This window comes from Rhinatrema bivittatum, chromosome 16 (assembly GCF_901001135.1).
Source record: "Rhinatrema bivittatum chromosome 16, aRhiBiv1.1, whole genome shotgun sequence".
Lineage (NCBI taxonomy): Eukaryota > Metazoa > Chordata > Amphibia > Gymnophiona > Rhinatrematidae > Rhinatrema > Rhinatrema bivittatum.
The window spans coordinates 47,057,294-47,072,536 of NC_042630.1; positions in this window are offsets into that span (position 1 = coordinate 47,057,294).

Below are 15,243 nucleotides of genomic sequence, written 5' to 3' on the forward strand. Positions count from 1 at the left end.
ACATTTATAATGAGAAAATAATACAGTACACGAGTATTACAAAAATACAACTTCAGACATCAATTTCATACATTTTCAATATTATTATCTTTTTATAACACATTGAGTGTTAAAAAATCCCGCTGTGTTCAATGGCTATTGCAGTTACAATCCCCGACAAGGACCTTGTTTCGCAATTAAGCTTCTTCAGGGGTAAATCTTGGCATCGTTCACTCTTTCAACCCCAATATATAGCCCATTCAAAGGATGATCTAAACACAATTCATTCCTTCAATACCCAATACCATGGGGATCCAATTCTCCGTTGTACTGAATTATCCTTTATTTCACCGGTATCCACACACCCTATATCCAAAATACAGCAACAAAACATGTATATAAACTAAAGACCAATATCTACATGAAAATCCTACATGCCCACATGAATCAAATTAAATATAAATTCAATTTCTTATATTCATGTCCCATCACTGCCTTGATATAATTTATTTATATATCAGCATGTATTCAATCCCAACCCAACCACTCACAACTATCTAATCTCCACCCACATCATCTATTATTCATACATATCATATTCTTATTTAAAAAATCACATACTTACAATCTGTGATACCACAGTATCAAATAAATTTCAACCAAATTCCCGTCCAGGGATTCACAACATTTAAACCATTCTCCTTATGACAGAAGAAGCCAACTTTACATAGCCACTTTCCCTAAATATAAAAAAACATACCGGGAGGCGACCTGGGTTCGCCTCCGGTATGGGGGATTGTGAATGGGCTAATTTTAAGTTTTATTTATAATATAGATATATAAATAGTTGAAAGGGATTAATTCAATTTTTTAGACATTTGCCAAGTAGATTGGATCCTTGTGATTGATGAAGGTTGAATTTACTATATGGTTGATGCAATTTTGAGGTTAGTGTGTGGTTTGCCGCGGGAGAATGGTTTTGAGTTTTGTGCTGTGGGAGATTGATTGACAGTTTTGGAGGCGGGTTTGGTGGCAGTAGGGAGTTGTGTAGGCGTTTTGGTTTGATTGATTCTCCCCAGGAGGGGATTTAAATAGCGGAAATGGACAGTGGAGTTCCGATTTCTTCAGCTGTTGCCTGACGGCGTTTTGATCCTTTGACGGATGGTTGTTTGCACAGATGTCCTGCCACATTGATATAAAGATATTTGGAAACTAATAAATTGTGAGTGTTGGTAAGTAGAAGACTTTGAGGAATATATAATATGTTTTGTCTATTACATAGGTACTTTTGGATGTAGACAATTGTCTTTTTGATTCTTTTGATTTTTTTATATTTAGGGAAAGTGGCTATGTAAAGTTGGCTTCTTCTGTCATAAGGAGAATGGTTTAAATGTTGTGAATCCCTGGACGGGAATTTGGTTGAAATTTATTTGATACTGTGGTATCACAGATTGTAAGTATGTGATTTTTTAAATAAGAATATGATATGTATGAATAATAGATGATGTGGGTGGAGATTAGATAGTTGTGAGTGGTTGGGTTGGGATTGAATACATGCTGATATATAAATAAATTATATCAAGGCAGTGATGGGACATGAATATAAGAAATTGAATTTATATTTAATTTGATTCATGTGGGCATGTAGGATTTTCATGTAGATATTGGTCTTTAGTTTATATACATGTTTTGTTGCTGATTTTGGATATAGGGTGTGTGGATACCGGTGAAATAAAGGATATTCAGTACACGGAGAATTGGGATCCCCGTGGTATGGGTATTGAAGGAATGAATTGTGTTTAGATCATCCTTTGAATGGGCTATATATTGGGGTTGAAAGAGTGAACGATGCCAAGATTTACCCCTGAAGAAGCTTAATTGCGAAACAAGGTCCTTGTCGGGGATTGTAACTGCAATAGCCATTGAACACAGCGGGATTTTTTAACACTCAATGTGTTATAAAAAGATAATAATATTGAAAATGTATGAAATTGATGTCTGAAGTTGTATTTTTGTAATACTCGTGTACTGTATTATTTTCTCATTATAAATGTTTATGGGAAATGTGCAATATGATGGGTGGGTATTTTAAGTGAGTGTGTATGGTATGAATGAATGGATATATGTATTTTATGGGTATATGTTATGTATATGTATGAATATTTTGGGGATGTTTAGGGTATCCACATGTTAAGATAGTTGCTTGCAAATGAAGATAAATAAATTTGAAATTAATTTAATTCAAATGGTTAATATATCATTTTTTAGCAAACATTATTTTTGGAATATTGTTTAAATTAATTTATGCTATTTTGAGAATTGAATATGATGTATTAAGAAATAGGATTACAGTAATTCCATAATATAACTAATTATATAAAAAATGAAAAAATAATTAGTACAAGAGGTATGAAGATATTTGTGCGAATAAACATATGTATGTCCTTATGTGTTGATAGATAGTTTTGGGTACGGGACATGTAGAGTACCCCCTGTTGTAGTTACCGTATTGGAATATCTGGGTATACCCATATTTTCCCACTAGGAAAGTTTTAATTCTGTTGCGAAAGAAATGCTTAAGAAAATGAATCTCTGTCTGAGGAAATAGAAAAGTACCATAGTAATGTCCCTCTAAATTCTATTGAGTCTCCAAGGACTGTTCCAAACAATCAGTTAGATTCCCATTATCCATTTGAGTTTGATTACTATTACCATTGTGGTATTACTGTGTCTTTTTTTCCCACATTCACAAACATATATTTTAGCTATTGGTGGTACTGCTTTACTAGGGAAACATTAGAACTCTGAAAATATTTTTTAAAATATATAGGGGAAGATGCATTTTCCACGCATGGAAAATGTACGATCCTTAATCTATTATCTAACCTCATTCTCCAGAATTTCTATTTTCCTATTATTTGATGTTTCCACTGTATTATTTTTTCTGAGTGTCATGTAACTGTACCTTACCTGTTTTTCTATCACATCTATTTTAACTACATTTCTTTCACAACCGGTTCCAGTTGAGATATATGGTTCTAGTTCCAAGCATAGTGTTCGCTAACATAGTAATAGAAGATTCTATCGGATATCAGTGCCTTCCATACCAATTCCAAGGTGATTTATTTCCCCTCTACCATTTGCAAGCCCAAAGGTTGGATCCCTAACTCAATTCCCTGAACAGGACCCCCCTGTTCACAGTCCTCTTTATCCTTAGATGTTGATGCCTCGTGACCAGATCGGATTTTTCACCACCCTTGCTCCAGAAACTGTTTGCTGTGGGACAGGTGTTTTCCCAGTCTCTTCAAGGGGCCATATTAAGGGATCCTTTCCCATCCAACCTTCTCCGATGGATACAGTTCCGGCCACCAACTTGGGAAGGCCTATTGTCTCAGGGTTTGGATGTTGGACTCCATTAGGATTAGAGGGGGTAACTGGAGCTTCGGGGCTCAAAGATGTACAAATATCCAGCATTGAAGACATGTGCTCTATGTCTATCAATGTAGCGGATTGCCTAGTCGGAGTGGAAGAGTTCGCAGGAGAGAAGAAACCCGTTATATTGGGTTGCAAATTCACTGTTGGAGTAGTCGGAGTCTCCACTCGAACTCTGCCTTTGCGCTTCGTATGAGGCATCAAATTAAATAGTAGTTATTTTCAATAGAACAACAGTTTCTTCTACTCAGTTTACTCACGGTTTGGTACCAGTGGAGGAGAACAACAGGAATCTTGAATTATGAAACATAAGTATTCATCCAAACTTAAATCCAATCCATACGAATCCAAGCTAGACGAACGCGCCGGCGTCGACTACGCGCCGCAGGAAGGTACTTTAAATACCTTCGTAGCTGGAGGAAGTGACGTCAGCGTCTTGAAGGCAATGCGGGTTACAGTTCAAAATTGCAGGAAAAACGCCGTCGAGGCCAGCTACTGCTAGACCCCCGGTAGAGTAGGAAACTTCTCCTTGTTCTCCTCAGTTAGGTGAATACGGAAGGCACTTTAAATACCTTCGTAGCTGGAGGAAGTGACGTCAGCGTCTTGAAGGCAATGCGGGTTACAGTTCAAAATTGCAGGTAAAACGCCGTCGAGGCCAGCTACTGCTAGACCCCCCGGTAGAGTAGGAAACTTCTCCTTGTTCTCCTCCCACTCCTTTAATTTCACTCTTTGTTACCTACACAGGAATTCTTCATAAAAGGGATAAAATATTACCTGTATCTGTCACATCTTTGGAGTTATTTTGTCAAGTACTAATTGAATAAGTAAGTCATAAAACAAACACATTATTTAGTACTCAGATAGCTGAACAATTAGAGGTCCATCTTCAGTAAATCCCATAGCAGGAATATTTCCAGATAAATATTTCTATATTAACTTTCCTCAAATACTTACAGAATATAACCAATGATGCTTTTTTGTCAATATAACAAGCTAAGAGGAAGATACCTGAATAAGTTATTCCGATAACTTAGGACAATCCTCTGACATGGCCAGTCTTACCCACATAACTTTATCTAGATAGCACTGAATATCGGCACATAACTCCTTCCTTCTTTTCATAACTTCAGGATGTGAGGATATGGCATTTATTTATTGAAATGAATTAAGCCCCAAAATTATCCAAAATACAAATTAAATAATCTTAATGTAGTGTGGCATTGTATTTTTTTTTATTGGACAATAATATTTCATCAGCAAATAGCATTATCTTTGTAATATTCTTATTAAAATGATACCTTCACAGCAGTTGAATAGTCAAAAGATTATGATTGGGAGGGTAAGAGAAGAAGGAAGGGAAGAGAATGGATAATCCTATATCATAATCTTCCTTAAATCAGACAATATAGAGTTGGTCAATATCATTGCTTTAGGGTTACAATAAAATAGTTAATTCATGGTGAGATATCATCTATTCAGCTAAATTCCCTTTTTATCCATAAGCTGCTGATGTGTCTTATTCAGTGAGGGTTCATCAGGTCAGTTTTGAGCCCTCTTGAATCACAGTTCAGATCCTGATACTCTAACGCTGACCTAATTCTAATGCTAATTGGGATTGTGGAGTCGATGTCTGTCCCATAGACGTTATTAACAAGAAGCTCACCCAGAACTAATGGACCCTACTTTTAGGCACATGAGCACATGTGCCTGGTGTGTGCATATGCATTAATCTGGGTGGAAAAATCCTTACCTATCAGACTCCTCATGCCTTCCTGATAGGGATGTGAATCGTTTTTTGACGATTTAAAATATTGTCCGATATATTTTAACTCGTCAAAAATTGTTAGAAGCTATATTTAATAGGAATTCCCCCGATTTATCATCAAAAATCGTAAATCAGGGGAAGGGGGAGGGGAAGGGGGAGGGCGGGAAAACCGGCACACTAAAACATCCCTAAAACCCACCCCGACCCTTTAAAATAAATCCCCCACCCTCCCGAACCCCCCCAAAATGTCGTAAATTACCTGGGGTCCAGTGGGGGGGTCCCATTGTGATCTTCCACTCTCGGGCCACGGGTGCGTTGATAGAAATGGCGCCAGCGCTACCTTTGCCCTGTAATATGACAGGGCAAAGGTAGCGCCGGCGCCATTTTGCTTCCTGTCCCCCAACGTCACGAGCATAGGAGATCGCTCTGGACCCCCGCTGGACCCCAGGGACTTTTGGCCAGCTTGGGGGGGCCTCCTGACCCCCACAAGACTTGCCAAAAGTCCATCGGGGGACCGGGAATGACCTCCTGCACTCGAATCGTGTTGCTGTACGGCCGGCGCCATTTTGCAAAATGGCGCCGGCCATTTCCCTCCTAGTTCCCTCCCAGTCCACTCCAATTAAAGAGCGGACTGGGAGAGAACTATCCTAACCCCTTACCTAACCTTTCTTTCTCTACCCCTCTCCTCCTCACCCCCTAAAGCTAACCTACCTCACCTGTTTATTTATGCGCACCGGCCGGATGCCAGCGCATGCTTCCCCAGAAAGCCCTCGGTCCTGCCCTGCCCTTCCCTGCCCCTCCCCACCCTCCCCGCTCCCTAGCCCACCCCTTTGAAGAGGCCCAGCACTTGTGCACGTACCGGGGTTTACACACGTGGCCAGGCCCTTTTAAAAATTCATACGCCAAATGCAAGGCCCGGCCACTTGCATAAACCCCGGATTTTATGTGCACTTGTCTTTCAAAATCTGGCCTTTAACATCCAGATTCTCCGCATCAAGATCTTCTGAATTAATTCCTTAATATTTAAAGATCTCATTCTAATTCAAAGTCAATATACACATTGTCTACTTGAGTTTAATTAATGGTCTGATCCAACAAGAAGAACTTTATCTGGTGACTGATGATTGAGTGACCAATTTGACAAACACATATTTTCGGTCCAATTCCTGTAGAATTTAATGTATATTTTTATAGCTATGTATCTATGTATGTATACAGCTGCATCAACAGTATGAAGGCTTATTGGTTAAGGTAATAACCGCCACACCAGCAAGTTACCCCGATACACTTTATTTATTTCCATCCACTAGTCTTTAGGGATCCACAGTGTTTATCTCATGCCCCTTTGAAATATTTTATTGTTTTTTTTAGGGGGCTTGGGATAAATACTGTGGTTCCCTAAAGGCCACAGGATGGGAATGAAGAAAAGAGTGCATGGGGGTAACTTGCTGGTGTGGTGGTTACTACCCTTACCCAATAAGCCTTCATACTGTTGATACAACTACATCAATGCTCTCTGCTTCAACTGCAGGGGGGGGAAAGAGGAAAAGGGGAATTAGATTCAGACAGCAACCAACAATGACATTGAATTTTACGATCTGGGAAAACAAATAAGCATGGGGATAATTTGCTGATGCGGCTGTTACTACCCTTAACTAATAAGCCTGGTAATTGTGATGCAACTCCAATATAGCTCTCTGCTTCAATGGCAAGAGGTAACAGGGAACTGGACTCAAACAGCAACCAATAAGGTTTACCCCCTGTTATCCCCCACCCTTAAATCTCGCTGACTTACCTATATTCTTTTTTGTTTTACTACTTCCACACCATCCATATCAGAAACAAATTTACATGGCAGGAAACCCCAGCACATGCAAGAATGCGTAAGTATTTATGCAAACGTTTCTTGGCCAGGCCCCAATACTCCCATGCCCCACCCAGTCTATGCCCATGCTCTACCCCATTTCTCTAAACTTCTTACTTGAGCGCACTGAGGGAGATATGCACATCCTCAGGCAGGTTTTAAAATCCTCTCGGTGACAGCCAGCCCAGCTTGTGTGTGTATCTCCTGGTTTTTGGCATGCACGGAGCTTTTAAAGTTTGCCTTTACATTTTGCAGTTGCTCTTTTATGTTCTTCCTAACCATTTCTTCATTTTTATCTTAATCACCCTTCTGAAAGTTAAATGCATTTACAGTAGATTTCTTTAGTGTCCTCCCTCCAGTAATTAAAAACAAATTGATCATGTTGTGATCACTATTGCCAAGTCAGATGGAGTAGTGGCCTCCTTCTTCATGATCCATTATTAAAAAAAAAACAACAAAAGAAATAAATTCAGCAGTTTTTCATGGTTTCACATTCACTCCATAGCTGGCAGTACAAACATGCACCAGATAAGTGTTTATTCCTGATGGCATTTCACATGGAATGCAGAGAGAGTTTTTTTCCTTTCATATTATTTTCTAATGATGACTTTTCTGAGAGCATTTTTAACTTCTTGATTTCTCAGACTATAAATCATGGGGTTTAGCATGGGGGTGAGTACCGTGTACAGGAGGGCAAACATTTTATCTTGCTCTGGTGATTGCATTGAGCTTGGCCTCAAGTATACAAACACAATTGTCCCATAAAATAGAAGAACAACTGTGAGATGGGAGGAGCAGGTGGAGAAGGCCTTGCTTCGCCCATCAGAATGATGGATTTTCAGGACAGTTCTAATGATAAAGATGTAGGATGATAGAGTTAGAAGAAATGGGATGAGAGATATAATTGTTGCTTCAGAAAGTACAAGTATTTCAAAGTTGCGAGTATCGCTGCAGGATAATTTTAGCAGTGCATTAGGGTCACAAAAGAAGTGGTTAATCTCATTGGAGCCACAATAGGAGAATTGAGATATGAAAATTTCAAAAGGAACTTCATCCAGACAGCCACCTAGCCATGAAGCAGCCACCAATAAAATGCAGATCCTTTTACTCAACAAGAGTGGATATCGTAAGGGGTTGCATATTGCCACATAGCGATCATAGGCCATGGCGGTGAGAAGGTAGAATTCAGTACTTGTTAAACTTAGGAAACAGCAAAGCTGTGTCATACATAGAGAGAAGGAAATTAATATTTTGCCTTTAAAGAGACTTTGCAGCATTGTTGAGAGAGTGACTGTGGTGTTACAGATATCGATGAAGGACAGGTTACTGAGGAAGAAGTACATGGGTTTGTGGAGATGATGGTCAGACCACATTACTGTTAGAAACCCAAGGTTTCCCAGTATAGAAATAAAGAAGGCTGGTAAAACTATTACATAAATTAAGATTTCCTCATGAGAATATTTATTAAAGCCCAGAATAATAAATCCTGTTGTCCCCGTCTTATTCTCCATCAACATTGTTTCAGTGCCCATGATCTGTTAAGAGAGAAAGAAAGAGATTAAAACATTGCAATTGAATAATTAAAAACAATAATATAAAGGTAGCCCCAATCATGCCTATAACTGTCAGTGCTGAAAAACACTCAGGGACGGATTTTAATACCTACGTGCGTGGGGTACATTTGTGCGCGCTACCTAGTGCGCACAAATGTACGCCCGATTTTATAACATGCGTACGCAGCCACGCACATTTATTTTATTTATTTATTTATTGTTTTTGTTATACCGAGTTTCATGATAGGCATCACATCAACCCGGTTTACAAATAACAAGGAGTGTAAAGCATAACGTAACGTAAAAAACAATATTTTCAATAAGAACCTTGAACTTTAAATACAGTGAATCAGAAAAAGGGAGAGGGAAAGTTACAAAAAACAAGGAAAATAAACTTGGGATGGAAGGGGAGAAATTGAACAGCACAATATTTACATTTCAGCCTATTGATACATTAGAATAGCAAGTGAAAAAATAAGACTATGAAACGGTACATAGGTAATCAAATGAATAAATATGTTATAAATATGTTATAAAATCCAGGATTGGTACTCGCAAAAGGGTACACACTAGGGCACCTTGCGCACGCCGAGCCCTAGCGGAGCCCCGATGGCTTTCCCTGTTCCCTCCGAGGCTGCTCCGATATCGGGCAGCCTTGGACGGAACTTTCCTTCTCCCCCCGCCAACCTTCCCCTCCCTTCCCCTAACTAGCCTGCCCCCAGCCTTACCTAAATCCCCCCACCTTATTTTGTACCTTGTGCGTGCTGGCCGGCTGCTGGCGTGCGATCTCCCGGCTTTACTGCTGTGCCGGAGGCTTCGGCCCACCCTGCCCCTGCCCCGCCCCTTTTTTCAAGCCCCAGGACATACGCATGTCCTGGGGCTTTACATGCACTGCTGGGCCTTTTGAAAATAGGCCTGGCATGCGTAGGCTTTTAAAATCTGCCCCTCAGTCATTTAATTCTTCTCAAAGTCATAAGTAGCAGCTGATACTAGTTATAAATCATTTATCATCCATTATCCTATCCGTTTTCACATGCTCCCTCTCACCAAGTCATCTATAGCAAGATCAGAGGGATGAAATTATGGTGTAGATGAATGCACACTTCTGAACATTACCATCTTGGGAAGGATGTGTGAGAGGTTAGGCAGTCACAGAAAAGCTAATTAGCAGGTAAATGTACAGCAAGCAGAGTGGAGAGCTCTCATCTCCGATCCTCTGAGGGATGCTGGAGATTAAATGAAGATAAAATAAATGAGGCATGCAAACATCACTTATGCATCCTACTGAGCTTCCCCTCTACCACCTTCTTTTCAATATAAAAAAAAAAATGTGAATCTTTTGTTTTTGAAATAGGGAACATCTGCCCGTATCCTGACTAAATGTATGTTTGCCATGGATTTTCATACATGCTTTTTACTCAAGAATTTCCAGACAGTATTTTTATCCAGTTAAATAGCATTTTAAGGAGCCGATGCAATACAGTGTGCTCAGCCGAGCGCACTGTATAACCCGCAATTGGACGCAAGATAAATAGGCACTAATCCACCCCCTAATGCAATAACGGGATTAGCACCTATTTAACCCGCGTTGGATGCGAAGTGAATGTAATAGCACTCATCACATGCAAATACATGTAAATGAGGCTATTACTCATTCACTTCGCATGCAATAAAATAAATGTGCGTCTCAGATGCACATTTATCGCTCAGATATTAATGCCTGCCTGGAGCAGGTGTTAATAGCTGAGCGCATGTAAAAGAAGTACAGAAAAGCTGATAAAACTGCTTTTCTGTACTTCTTCAGTAAAAAAACAACAACCAAAAAAAACCCTCTGCAGAACGCCGAGTTATGAAGACCGACACCGGTAAACTCAACATCAGTTTTCATAACCATCTGTCTGCCAGGAAAGAAAATGGATGCCGAGTTTATCAGTGTCCATATTCTTTACTGGCAGATGGCACATTATGAAAACCTATGCCGAGTTTACCGGCGTCGGTCTTCATAACCGGCAGCTGCCGCGGGGTCTTGTTAGCAAGGAGGTACAAAAGTCACATAAGTGACCCTAGCGCCTTCTTCCTAGCATGACCACCTAATTTGGTTATTGCATGGCACCCCCCTTGTGGGTGCCATGCATGTGTAAAGAAAGCAAGTGCTGAAAAGTCAGTGCCTGCTTTCCGCGAAAATTATTGCATCGACCCCTAAGTAAGTAAACAGCTTCAAAAGTACAGCTCTGTGAAGGAGCTAAAATCCCTAAAATCCCTTCTTCAACAGTATTGAACTAGACCTGTTCCTCCTTAACAGTTAGGTAAGCAGGGAGCACTGTGGGTGGATCTTCTGAAAGTAGGAATAAGAATCTGGGTCCAAAGGGGAACTGACAGGCCCCATGTCTCCAGGAGAAGTCAGCTCCTGACACATCTCTGTCCGGAAGATAATTAGTGAATGTGAATGTTCCAGAAAGTAAGCTGTTTATGTTAAACTATTGATGTTTGAAGAATAAAATTTCATGTAAGAAGACCAAGAGTCCTGTGTTTCTCTCTCCTCTTGGAAGCTAAAGTTTGCTTGTGCTATCCCACATATGGTGTCAGTTTGGTGATTTCTGCACTGAGTGACTGCACAGGCAGAAACCCAAGAATCCAAAAGTTAAAAGAAACTAGAGAAAAGAATAAAAGTTTGTTGCGTGACTCCTGCCCAAAGAAGCAGTTTGCTGCTAAATGTTTATACAGAGCACTGAGAAGAGTAAAAAAGTGTGGCTCAGGGAGATCACAGAAGAAAAGCAGCTGGATTTATTTTTTTAAATCCAGAGAACCTGTCTACAAAAATAGCTGTTTAAAATATTAATGCAGGCAAGGGGTAGGTTAGAAAGAATTTGTTCAGTGAGTTAGCAATTAAACAAGCAGGGTTATTTCTTTCTTTCTTTCCCTTCCTCCTGTTCAAATGATAGAAGGGACATTTGAGCAGGGCATGGCCCTCTAGAAGCCAGCATGCTTTGCACTAGAGAACAATAAAGCCAAAATGCAAGCTGTTCTTCAAATCCTCTTGGAAGGACAGAGGTAACTTCTATGGTCTGCTATAAGGAGCCAGATTTCCTGGGTATGTGCCTGGAAAGAATGTATCTGTTTATGCATTTATTTATTTTCAAATAGTTGTTATCCACCCTTCCTAAGTTTAGTGTGGGGTGCAAAACAACATAAATAATAAAGTTAAAATGAAACATTTATTCAAATTAAACAGAATCAAATCAAATTGACAAAAGCTGCATCAGAGGTACTGGGGGACTCAGGTATCCTGATCTATCAGATACTATTAAGAGGAATATGGCATTTGAAAAGAAATATATTTTAAGGACTTTTCTAAACAATTTGGGCTCTGAGATCGTTCTTACCTCTGTGGAAGAGAGTTCCATACAACAGATTTATTTTATTTATTTATTTATAACTTTTTCTATACCGAAGTTCAGGTAACAGAGTTACTTATCACTCCGGTTTACATTGCAACATATATAAATATTAAACAATGACAACAAGTGTCTTACAGAGAACAGGGAGAGAACAACTTGGATAACATAACTGGGAACAAGAACAGATCCAGCAGTTCAGAAACCACGCTCTCTGGTTTCCTTCGAGTACACCGGGGGAGGGAGGGATGATGTCCAGCAATCCATGGTTAAATGATTGTAAACTTCTGATAGGAGGACAGATTTTTAAAGTGGCTGCAATCCATAGCGATGGGATATTGTTTGAAGGGTATGGATTGTACTGACAAGTTTATATTGTACACGGTATAACACTGGCAACCGATGCAGTATTTGTAGGACAGGAGGGATATGTTCACGTATGGATATAACAGATGGGCTGCAGCATTTTGTATAATTTGTAATGGATGAACTGTATAGGCAGGGAGTCCAGTGAAAAGGGAAATTCAATAGTTGAGGCTAAAAAAAATAAGATATTGAAGGACTGTGAGATGAAAGGTTTGTATGTCATACTGCCAGCCTGCCAGAAGTAAGGCCAGTGAAAGGCTCAGAGCACCTGGAAGCAGAGGAAGTGTAACAGTCTTATGAACTACCTGACTGGTGCTTTACCCTCCAGAGAGATTAAAGTTCATAGAGACAGGAAGAAGATAATGATAGCAAAGGTGCTGGGGTCAGGGAAAGGCCTGTGGACAGTAGAGATGTGAATCGTGTCCTCGATCGTCTTAACGATCGATTTCGGCTGGGAGGGGGAGGGAATCATATTGTTGCCGTTTGGGTGTTTGAAGTATCGTGAAAATCGTGAAAATCGTGAGCCGGCACACTAAAACCCCCTAAAACCCACCCCTGACCCTTTAAATTAAATCCCCCACCCTCCCGAACCCCCCCCCCAAAATGCCTTAAATTACCTGGGGGTCCAGCGGCGGTCCGGAACGGCAGCGGTCCGGAACGGCCTCCTGCAATTGAATTGTGTTGTCTTCAGCCGGCGCCATTTTTCAAAATGGCGGCGCAAAATGGCGGCGGCCATAGACCAACACGATTCGACTGCAGGAGGTCGTTCCGGACCTCCGCTGGACTTTTGGCAAGTCTTGTGGGGGTCAGGAGGCCCCCCCAAGCTGGCCAAAAGTCCCTGGGGGTCCAGTGGGGGTCCGGAAAACGATCTCCTGCCGCAAATCATTTTCTGTACGGAAAATGGCGCCGGCAGGAGATCGACTGCAGGAGGTCGTTCAGCCCCTTCCCCCGATTTATGATTTTTTGACGATAAATCGGGGGAATTGGTATTGTATCGTGGCCCTAAAGATTTTTGACGATTTAAAATATATCGGACGATATTTTAAATCGTCAAAAAACGATTCACATCCCTAGTGGACAGTGCTATAGAAAGATCTGGTGAGGATCCAGTGGATCCAGTGATCACACCAGTGGAACAGGTGATGTGGAATTAGCGTAAAAAGACCCTAAGACCCTTAGGGGTAGATTTTAAAAGGTGCGAATAGGAGTAGATTTTATAACATGCGCACGCTTCTACGCTCATGTTTTAAAATACAGGGTCGGTGCGCGCAGGGCTGCACAAAATCGGCAGCCTGTGCACGCCGAGCCGCGCAGCCATTCTCCATTCCCTCCAAGGTTGCTCCGAAATCAGAATGGCCTCAGAGTGAACTTACATTCTGGCCCCCCCACATTCCCCTCCCTTCCCCTATCTAACCCACCCCCAGCCCTAACTAATTCCCCCCCTACCTTTATTTTACAAGTTACGCCTGGCCGAGGCAGGTGTAACGTGCGCGTGCCAGCCGGCTGCTGGCGCACCATGTTCCACTCCAGGGGCTGGTCCAGAGGCTGTGGCCACACCCCCGGAACACCCCTGGGCCAGAACCACACCCATGGCCCCACCCCCAGAATGTCCCAATAACGCGCTGGCTGCAGCACGCCCCCCCGACACAGCCCGACATGCCCCCCCCCCAGGAAAGCCCCAGTTCTTACGCACGTTCTGGATCTTGTGCGCGCCGCCGAGCCTATGCAAGATAGGCTCGGCACATGCAGGGGGTGGAAGGGGCAGCTTTTTGGGGGTTATGCACGTATCTTACACACATATCCCTTTGAAAACCTGCCCCTTATTTTGTAGGTCTTGAGATCTACATTTGTAGATCAGCTGTACAGAGAATGATACTTTGGAACATGTATTTTTCAAAACTTAGCAAGTAGGCTGTTTACTATAAACTGCTAAAGTCATCATATTATTGTGAATTGTATTGAAATTAAAGAAATACATTTATTTTGAATTTTCACTGGACCTTTAGTCACAGTGAATTTTGCAGTGTTTACTGTTTGCTATAATTAAAAACATCACTAGGTATTGCATTAGTATTGCTACAGACACCCAGCATGAGATGGCTCTCAGAGAGCCTAAGGACACATTGCCTTAAAAGATAAGTACCCAGGGGAATGCAAGGTACAAACAATTGAACAACCACACACATAACCAAAATCAATATGTGTTTAATTTGTATTTGTTATTTTAGTTTAAGCATCATTTTTTTTCTTTCATCAATAAAGGATAAAAATACAATGATAAAGCTAATCTCATATCCAAAAATGATATAATGAGAAATGGACATAATGAATTACACTTACCAATTAATATTGTTTATAAACTATGTTACCGAACCTTAATGGCACCTGTGTAACTTGATATATTTTAGCATCATTTTTATGTGCCTTACTGTAAACCGTTGTGATGGTATCCACTGAACGACAGTATAGAAAAAGTTAAATAAATAAATAAACAAACAAACAAATAAATAAATAAATAAAATGGCTGACATGATCTAATATGCAAGAATATGGGTGCTGCTTTAATATTAGTTTGCAGGTAAATGGGGAATTAAGTGATTGGGTTGGGAAAGATAGACCGGACCCATGATTGGTTAGGGGTATAGCAAATGAACATTTGCTATACCCCTAACTACTCCCAGCAGTTCCACTAAACATAACTCCATCGAAAAACGAGCGCTTTCCACCATGGGACCACATCACTGGAACTCTCTCCCACCAGACATACGCCAGGAACATTGTCATCTCACATTTAGAAAAAAACTGAAAACCTGGCTCTTCGCCCAAGCATATCGCTGAAGAAACCCATGGTACCCGCAAGGACCTCCACCCCCACGGTTGATGTCCTCT